Below are 8,474 nucleotides of genomic sequence, written 5' to 3'. Positions count from 1 at the left end.
GTTACAGCCTAATTTTTCTATGTTTTTATGATTTCATGAGTTCAGTATAATTTCTATGATATAGTGAAGATGGATTCTCAGCTCACCAAAAAGCTCCTGGTATAGTGGAAGAAGTTGGTCTTCGAGGATGTTTTTATGAAAAAGCATGGGCCACACTGTAAATACCTTATTTTATAGATAAATTTGACTTATTTCAAAATAACTCTTTGAAACTTTTCCATAGATTGCACAAAATCTGAATATAAAAATGAAAGCTTTTTTGGCTACGAGTGCAGAAATATATGAGCTAAATTGTTTGGGGTGGCTGTGGATTACAGAACAGGACATCTACTAATGAGACAAATATTGAACCTTATGTTGCTCCTGATGCATTCGCTGGCATGTGACTGTGTTCTTGTTAGATACGCTCAAAAAAATCTGTCTTTGGATGAACACAATTTAATCATGGCACCTTTTTCCATGTGATTTAACCAAGTACAATAACCCATTTTTGATCATGTCAAACCAACACATTTGGCATTTGGTGGTTTAATGTAATCAGATTACGTTGGATCACCGTAGTATACTTGCATTGACTTGAAGTGACTGATTTAAGTATGTAGAGTGAAATTTGTTTTAATTCATTCTACACAAGTTAAAAACTTTAGGAAAACACAATGAAATCTTGTTGTTGGAACAACTACTTTGTTAATCAAGGCAATTACTGCTAGTCTTGCTTAATGAACCGCTATGGGGTTGATGATTTCATAGAGACAAAGAACCATTTGCACTTACATTCATGGGTAATTTAGAATCACCAAAACCTAACTCTAATTACACACAAACCAGCCAGATTGTGGATTTGAAGCCAGGCTCTTCTTGCTGGGAGGCAACAGTACTAACCATCACGCCACCAAGCTGTCAATCCAGGCTCAACAAAGCTAGGAAAGCTATGATTACAAGGGTTGATGCAGAACTTTCTGCAAGTTTGACATCTAATGTGATCTTGTGAATGTCGTGAGTCCAGGTAATGAACCACTCTTACTAGATTGTATCATGTCATCTCAACAAGAACAAATTAAGTTGCTGAATTTCATGTAGATGCTACATGATTCAATTACGTTCACCATAGAAACGTGAAATTATTTAGTTCAAATTACAAGTTTGGATCTTGTACATGTAACAACCATCCAATTTCATTTGTTTGAGTGTAGAAGGTATTTGTATGATTTTTTGGGCTAAATGAATAGAATAGAATAGAATAGAATAGAATAGAATTCAACTTTATTGTCATTGCACATGCACAGGTACAGGGCAACGAAATGCAGTTTGCATCCATCCAGAAGTGCTTAGTGATATAGATATATTACAATATATATTAGCAATAATATAGATATGTGAGTATATTACAGAAATGGGTCTATTATGGTATGTTATAATGTACACGGTATGAAGTATGTTGTGAATATTCTATAACTATAAGTATGTACAGGCTGTAGTGAGTACAAGCTATGTACAGGATATGAACAGGATATAAATATGAAAAACTATACAGAATATGAAATAAATAGCTTTACAGAATCTGGGATATACAGCTATACAGAAATGGGAACTATGCAAGTTGTAAACAGTTGTAGGATTAAAAATTATCGTATGTACAGAATGATTATTTACACAGAGCTATACAGTAGTGCAGTTAAGATAAGTGAGGGTGTAGATAGTTTCTACAGAGGCTATATAAAGTGCTAGTGGTTGTGAGTGGTGGTTCAGTCCATGTTATTATTGTGTTTGAGGGTACAGTTGTCCATTGTGGGTGTGTGTATGTTCAGTCCATGAGTTTAACGTGGGTCAGATGTCAGGAGGCAGAGTTCAGGAGTCTGACAGCTGTGGGGAAGAAGCTGTTCCGGTACCTGGTGGTCTTAGTCCGGAGGCTCCTGTGGCGCCTCCCAGAGGGCAGGAGGGTGAAGAGTCCATGTGATGGGTGACTGGGGTCTTTGATGATTTTCCCAGCCCTTTTCAGACACCGCTTCCTGTAGATGTCTTTTATGGCAGGAAGTGGTGCTCCGGCGATGCGCTGGGCAGTTTTCACGACCCTCTGCAACGCCTTCCGGTCCGAGGCAGAGCAGTTCCCGTACCAGACTGTTATACAGTTGGTCAGGATGCTCTCGATGGTGCAGCGATAGAAGTTCACCAGGATGTCTGAGGACAGGTGGTTCTTCCTCAGAGTCCTCAAGAAGAAGAGGCGCTGGTGAGCCTTCTTGACCAGCTTGGAGCAGTTGGTCGTCCAGGTGAGATCCTCGGAGATGTGGACTCCCAGGAACTTGAAGCTGCTCACACGCTCCACAGCCGTCCCCTTAATGTGGATGGGTGGATGTGGGTCAGCATTCCTCCTGTAGTCCACGATGAGCTCCTTGGTCTTCTCGGTGTTAAGCAGCAAATGGAACATGTTGTATAAAGTGGTCTTAGTGCTGAAGTGGAGCAGACAAAGACTATATAAGAATTCATTTCCCATCTAAACAATATAATCCAGACAACTGAAGTTGCAGCGTATGAAACAAAATGTGTGCAACTGTCATTTGTGCTACTCCCAAAAACGACAGTGGCACAAATAAACCACAAGGTGGCAGCAGATACATTTGAATCAAAGAGGTGGCGACAAACTGAAGGACTGAGGAAGGACTGAAGCGATCTACAGATGCAGTTAACCTAAATGTAAAAGTTGTCATAATTTATCAGCAGCAACATAAAGCTTGTGGGGAGTGTTATATCTGTAGGCAGCGATTCTGCATGTTTCACTTAATAAAGCCAGACAGTATTATCTTTAATTATATAATAATAAAAGATTTAGACTCTTAAACATTCGGGATCTGTATTTGAAAATCTAAACATATATGAAAAAAATGAAAATGCTTCCCAAAGCCTCTTGGCTATGAGTGCACATATGTATGCTACATCTAAAAATACAGCCACATGCTTATAATGTGCAAAATGTTTACAATAAAATGATGTTTTGGTTTACAGTTGTGCTCAGTGTGATTTTAATGTATTTTTTAATCATTGAGTATTGTTTTTGGGTCATTGGTCATTATGAGGCACAGCTGCATATGTCAGCCTTGTGTGTCTGTGGTTACATTTGTAATGCGATAATGACTGCAGTGCTGTTAAAGCCTCTGCTCGCGCGCATGCACGTGTGCGTGCGCACTCATGCGAGTGTGCGCTGACACCTGCTAGAGAGCTGCTTATTTGCATGATAAACGTGCAGCCCATCTTGTTAAGCGCCCTCTGAATGCAAACCGATACCGCCTGTTGGCCCCGCACCTGAGAGGTCAACGCTCAGCCGACTCACCCACCAACCGGGGGCAATTACCGGAGAAATCACAGGCGGGTGGAGGAGCGAGTCAACCCCGCGCTTTTAAAGGTTGGTGTGAGTCTAACCTCTGCTCGGGATAACCTGAAGGCAGACTCCTCTAGTAAAAGCAGCTGCTGAACATGTCCAGTGCGATGACAGAGCACGCCCCGTGTGCACGCTGCGAATATTTCTGTCAGTCTAAAAAGAGGTGGAGAGGGCCCAGACTAAATTGGATTGATTTTAGGTGGGCTCTCCCTCCTCAGCACCCCTCCAAAGAGAGTCTTTTACCACGCTGCCGCCGTCTCCTCACCGGCAGTTTAGCAGTAAAACATTTTTATAATCAGACGTTATTGTTCGCCGCCTCCTTGTGGGAGATGCGCCCATGTTCATTTTTTAAAAGGGCAAATCAGCCATAATTCAGTTTATAAACTGCTGCGCGCAGGGGAGAAATGCCTGGATGAATATTCATTAGAGTCCGCCCGAACTGCCACGCTCGGTGATTCATTAGGCATATGTAAATATCACTCACTTTAATTGCCCCTAAACTGACTCAACATAATGTTGTCATTAGCAAATTATTACTTATTTGCGATACTAATGGTACGGTATGGCGCGCGGAGCTGAAGCCACACATATATGATTGCAATTACAGCTCGTTTTATTCACAGGGTGACTGCGGGATCTGATGGATCTGTAATCCGTGTGTGTGTGTGTGGCTAAAGTGGCAACAATTAATTTCCTTGATTCTGAGTCTATCAGCCAACACAAACACACCGTGCGCACATCCTGCCAAACCAGCCCACGATAACAAAATAAATCGGCGTGTTTTAACATACCTTTAGAATGAACTCGAAATCATTTTAAAAATCGAAATGTTGAATTAACCTAATGAAAAACCAGTAAAAACCAAACAGTAACTTTATCAATAAAGGAAGCATGAAAATGTTTATGCGTGGATTCCATCGTGCTTGATATTTAAACAGTATAAGAAACATAAAATGTGTGTTTAAAAATATAATACGTGCGCAAAAAATAAAATGAACGTGTTTTCTTCCTCACTGATCATGAACAAATTTATTGATTTTGATTCATAACTCCTGTACTGGTTGATTTATAATGCTCTTTAAATGTTGCAACACTGCTTTTGCATAAAATTTGCTTTAGAAAAACAAATATTTTGATGATAAAGAAAATTATTTGATCCTTTAAAATTAGAGGGTAGATTTGAACAGACTTAAATTGAAGAGAAATATTATTTTTCTTCTTTCAAATACTGTTTGCTAACAATATAAGGCTACCTGTTTGAAAGGGCCACGGTGTAATTCATTATTCATGTTAAATTTCATCAAATATCCCCTAAAGCTTCATATTAAATTAAGGGAAATCAGTCAGTGTTTAATTACTTTGTGTGTGTTCAGTTTACCTTCAGAAAAACAAGGCTCAGCCTCAGATTCCTGTCAGGTACCTAAATCCTCTGATGCATGCTGAAACCAGCGGCTGTCACATTTAAAAAAATAAAAAAAAATCCCTCACTGCTTGTCACAGTCTGCAAAACACAGCTCAGTTTGGAGTTGTTTTATAGAGGCAGCAGCAGTTTGAAACAACAACCATGACAAAACAGGCCCACAAAACAGAGGGAGAGGCAGAGACAAATAATGATGTGCGTGTGTGTGTGTGTGTGTGTGTGTGTGTGTGTGTGTGTGTGTGTGTGTGTGTGCGCGCACGCATCTGTGAGAGAGAGTGAGGGAGCTAATAAAGTAATGTGATGGATGATCTCCTTTCTCCCAGAGGGACCAGCACCATGTAAATTGGCCCACACAATGCATTATGGATAAGGCAGTTGAGATTATAGCTTGTTAATGTGTCCCTCCCTCGTCCCCTCCCTCCCCTCTCTCCCCCTACTTCTTGCTTTTCTCCCTCGCTCTCTCTCTCTCTCTCTCTCTCTCTCTCTCTCTCCATCCCTCTGCTTCGGCTCAGGCAGTGACATGGTCACCTCATTGTCGGGGCGCGTGGGTCTTTTAGCTGCAGATGGAGAGGAAGACGAGCTGTACTGCAGCGATCTGCCAGACTTATTGGAATAAGTTTATGTATCTGTGCACGTGTGTGCATGTGTGTGTGTGTGTGTGTGTGTGTGTGTGCGTGCATATGCTGCTCGCATTGTGAGGACAACAGTTTGTTCACCCAGTCACATCACAAGGAGTCACCTCCCAATGCGGGGGGAGAAGGAGTAAATAAGTAAGCTGCCTTTTTAAGGGTTAAGACTGAGCATTTGTCTATAGAATTATAACAGTCATCAGGGGATATATGGAAGTCAATGCAGCATCCACCTAAGTGGCAAAAACATGCTAATGCATGTGTGTGGTGTGTTTGTGAGAAAGACAAGCCAATCGCTAAGCAGCCAGCAGAGACAGTCCGTCAGCAGGGGCCAGGACTGTGGACATATGTCTCCTTCCTCCCTCACCCACACTACACCCCCCTCAGCCTTCCTTAGAGGGTGCCAACCCCCCCCTCCTCCCACACAGCCCCTTTCTCTCCACCTTACAGGCCCGTCCAGGGATCTGTTGGGCCATCTGTTGAAGCATGGCCAGAGGAGCCGGTCTGGAGAAAATGCTCTAGAAAAAGGCCAGTGTTGCTGTTGCTAACTAGCAGGGCTATGTTTGTGTATGTGTGTGTGTGTGTGTGTGTGTGTGTGCGCCAGGGTAGACAGGCCCCATATTGTTTGAGCAAAAAAACATGTCTGTGTTGTCTTTAAAGCCTGTATATGTTGTTAATGAGACAGAAAGCATTTTTTCTCTTTATTAATATAACTTGAATGTGTTGATTGTGATTGATTACATGAACCTCGTTACAACAGCATGATGACACTCATGTTAGCCTCAGGTCTTAATAGTCACACTGGAACTGCTACCAGGCTGGACTACCTGCATTTCCTCATCACTTGTATGTGAATGTATGTGACTGACGTTAGCAGAACACAGTGAAGAAGGTGCAGAGAACTTCATATGTGAGATCAGTGACTTAACATGCATTAGTGCTACAGCTCACTCATGCTCTCTATCACTTTGTGCAGCTGGAGCTGTGTTAGATGGCTAAGTTGCATGCAACCTTTCCAGCTGACACTGGAGAGCATGATGGATTAACATTATATAAAATACACCGAACAGACAATGACAACACTGAAGACGTAGAGAGTAGGTTATAAATTAAAAGCTATACTTATGAATTGTTGAGCTTAGGGGAAGATTTAGATTTTTGTTGCTGCACTGAACCAAACCAATCTTTCCTGAACATCAGCTCAATAAAAGGTTTAATCAGTTTGATGTCACAGGAAGATCTGAAATAATTCTGGAAAATCTGGAAAACAGCATCTGTGACCTGCAACCGGTTATGTCACTTAATCTGTGACCAAATACATAAATGAACGATTCCTCATTATGAGAAGAAAAAACAATCTTGCTGACATACAGCTTATGTTCAAATATTTGACGCTTGGAGAGAGAAAGCAATAATTAAATGTTATTAATAAAGCGTGTTTAAATCAAAGTGCTATACTACGAAAAATTTAAACAATGAAAAACTAAAAGTAGTTCCTAAAAATCCGTAATGCACACATTCACAGCATTTATGTAAAATAACACAAGAGCAGCTTGTCCTCTGAACACAGTTCCAGATATCAGCTTCCAAAAGCTTAAGAGGAAAAAAAAGCATTTCTTTAGCTCAGATTTAAATATCGCCACAGCTGATGAATTTCTGAGGTCGCTTGGGAGAGTTTTAGTTCAACCACAGCAGAGGCACAATAAACTTCGATCACTGGACAGTCAAGAGTGACTGGGAAGCAGACCCTAATGATCTTCAGGAAGTGAATGGATGCAGCATATGTAGCACATATGCAGGTGTAAGACCATTTAAGGCTTTAAATACAAATAGTGCAACTTTATAGTAGTATACTACTAACTGTGGTTTGTAGTCTAAATGTAACAAATCTGACGCTTTTAAAACAAATTCTATTTTTACCAACAAATTCTGTCTTCACCACTCATCTGATCTTTTTCTAATGCACATTATTTTGATTAATGAAATAGGAACACAATTTAAAATTGTTTGTAGAGGTTTAAAACCCTTTTTTTCTTTCTTTTTTTCGTGACATAATCATACAGTAATTAAACTGTCCTTGTGTCACACTCGAGGATACGGCGAACAAATGTGTCACTCAGTAAAAACCAGCCAAATCGCAAACCCTTTTCTCTGTAAAGAAAACCTTGGAGAAAAAGACCCAGAGAAAACTATTGTGCATTTAATGCTATTGACTAAATGATAATCTTAAAGCTCGTAGTTCGCTTTGGCAAATGTTCAGCGGGGATGGAGAGCATATGTAATCTGTACCCAACTGGCTAACAACATTCAAAAGCAGCTGCGTGTGTCCTTTAAGGGGTCTAATAAACAAGCATGAAGGAAAATGGCTGAACGATCCCACTGAGAGCTCAACACCTGCACACACTCAGCTCACCAAAACAGCTGGTGCGATCCACGGCGAGGTTTTCCCTCGTTCTGGAGAGGAGTCTTTGTTCGATCTCAGCTGATATGATAAGTTTGAATGTTCTTTCATTGGAGATGTTTAAATACCATCTCAGGTCAAACCATTTTATCACACAGCTGCTTAAATTGTGAACCACTATTTTTGAATCCAAAAGTGCACAAAAGTCACCATTTTTATCTTTCTTTACAAGGTTGCTCAGGTAAAATCTGCAAAACTGCTCGCTTTTTGAAGCTTTGTGTTGAGTCATTGTTTGCAGTTTATGGTCCAGGATCCTTGTGTCATTTTTAGCTTTCACTGAAACCAACAGTACACAAGAGATAGCGGAGCATTTCAAGACTTTGTTGTTCTTTCAGGAGTTTGTGGAGAAAAAATACAGAAGCAAAGGCTGATGAGTTCATCACAATTAAAAGCTTATGATGTGATGATCCACTATGGCTTGGTTTAGTTGTTATTTAAGGTTTAAAGCAAGACATTAAAGCAAACAAACAAATAAATAAATGCTTCTTCATCTACCTGTCAATTTTGAGATTGTGGAAAGAAAAATCCCTCATACACATGCCAGTATTCATTTAATTACTCAAATTTTTCTATGTTTAATAAGATTATACC

Source organism: Mchenga conophoros, linkage group LG13, assembly GCF_057382185.1.
Source record: "Mchenga conophoros isolate Kocher_MC1m ecotype Shallow Benthic linkage group LG13, M_conophoros_male_GT1.1, whole genome shotgun sequence".
Lineage (NCBI taxonomy): Eukaryota > Metazoa > Chordata > Actinopteri > Cichliformes > Cichlidae > Mchenga > Mchenga conophoros.
Note: the sequence above shows the minus strand (reverse complement) of the source record.